The sequence below is a fragment of the Wasmannia auropunctata genome, unplaced genomic scaffold, assembly GCF_000956235.1.
Source record: "Wasmannia auropunctata unplaced genomic scaffold, wasmannia.A_1.0 LD336101.1, whole genome shotgun sequence".
NCBI classification, from domain to species: Eukaryota; Metazoa; Arthropoda; class Insecta; order Hymenoptera; family Formicidae; genus Wasmannia; species Wasmannia auropunctata.
Window position 1 is genome coordinate 742,935 of NW_012026789.1, and position 2,143 is coordinate 745,077.

Consider the following 2,143-nt stretch of genomic DNA (forward strand, 5'->3'; position numbering starts at 1 on the left):
AGCCGTTCGTCGGAAATCTTGTGATTTGACGCGACGGAAATCTTCCGCACGGTCACTAAGGAAATCTTCTGCGTGGTCGCGACGGAAATCTTCTGCGATGTCGCGGCGGAGATTTTCTGCGATGTCGCGGCGGAGATTTTCTGCGTAGTTGCGGAGAGAACTTCTTGCGTTGGCGAGACGGAAATCTTCGATGTTGGCGCGATTGCGTTCTGCCTGATCACGTCGGGGTCACCACTTTGTGGACGTAAGTGGTAATGATGGATCAGAGGAAGGAGACAGAGGCCTGGTAAAACTTTTCGATCGGAAGGCCGGGACTCCCGCTTCCTTCCGATCGCAAAAGGGTCAAGCTCGCTCTGTTAGGTTACGAGGACTCAAGGTGCTTCAGGATAACGGCCTACGAGGTAAGCTCACGTTATCCTGAAGCGAGGAATCAGGCTGAGGACCTCCCACGGAGTCCTACATATACCGCGCGTGGGTGTTTTTCTCTTACGAGATTTGTCGCGGCGCCTGCGGCGCCTAGCGGCGGCGCCGCGCACCACTCTCGTCACATGGCGGGCGCGCGCGGGCTCGGCGCGCGGGCCAAACGCGCGTGCATAATTGTAAGCGTACCGCTACACCGCATCTATTAAAACTACTGCGAAATTGGTTTATCGATGAAGGTTTTTTACTTCAACTTTGCGGTAAACCATTCACAGCTGAGATTATGCAAGCCATTATTAACATGGGCAACTCAGGCGATCTTCGTGTTGCACACCGATTAACACAGCGGATATTGGACGCTCGTCATTCAATGAGGCAGGCTGTTAAGCCAGCAGCGCAAATTTGGTCTCACACTGTGGCAAAGGCAATTAAATGGGCTGGAGATTATGGACTTATAAATGTACCTGATTACGAAAAATTCTCTTATTTTGTTTCGACTGTTAACAAGTGGTTTGATGTACATAATTCTCAGCAGAAATATGGTGCGCATCCAGGAGTAAACGGCTTCGGAGTAAACATTGATAATCAAGAACCAATTATAATATTAATGAATTTATATATTCAAAATATGACAGTTGGTTCTAGAAAGTCACTAATGCCTTTTCAAAAAGGCATTCTAATTAGTAATACTTCGCTTCGACGATTGTATGACTATCTTAAAAATAAATATCCGCAGGAATTTCAGTATATTTTAACAAGACGTCTTCAGCAGGATGTGCTAGAAAATTTTTTTGCCTACATAAGAGCTATAGGCTCCTGCAAAGATCATCCGTCAGGATATGAATTCAGATATCGCCTGAGATGGTATATTTTAGGCAAACACAGTCACGCAGTATTTTCCATGAATCGCAATACTGAAGAAGATGTCGATACAAGCTGTATGTCTTCATCCATCGCTTGCGAATCATCCTCAACTTTGTCAGAAATTCCTTCAACGACAGTGACTTCGAAATTTCTATCAACGTCATCTCCAGTTGCATCAACATCAATGACGAAATGCTCATCAACATATGAAACATCTCAAACCATTTGTGAACCCACCAACATTTTTAATACATCTAATAATCACAGTTCTTCGGAAATTGAACATCATTTACAAGTTGAAATAATTCTAACAAAAGAATTATTTTCTAATATTATAAACATTTCACCGGAACAGTTACAAGAGGATTCTGCATATAACAATGACGATTTGGAAGAAAACATGGACGATGATGATGAGGATCAATTTCTATTCATCGGAAAAGATACAGACTTATGCACATTGTACTCTGAAAGTGCGTCAAGTGACATTGTACAAGAAGCGGGTTTGAAATATATTGCGGGATACGTTGCACATCGCTTCAAAAAAAAATATTCCCATTTGGGACAACAGACTAGTATTGCTGTTGACGACAATACAGATCTAAATTGGATCAAATATGTCTCCAAAGGATATCTGATGTACCCTTCCAATGAACTAATTTATATAAGTAAAATCGTTGAAAAATGTTTTAATGATTTTCATGGCGATTACTTTTCTCAAGAGGATTACGTAATACAAAAAGTAATTGCTCTTGTCAAAGAAAATACAGAATATTATCCATGTATTCCAGAAGAGGTGCTACAATGTTTGGTGCGAACTCGAACTTATATAAGAGTTCGAGAGATCAATAAAAAGCAA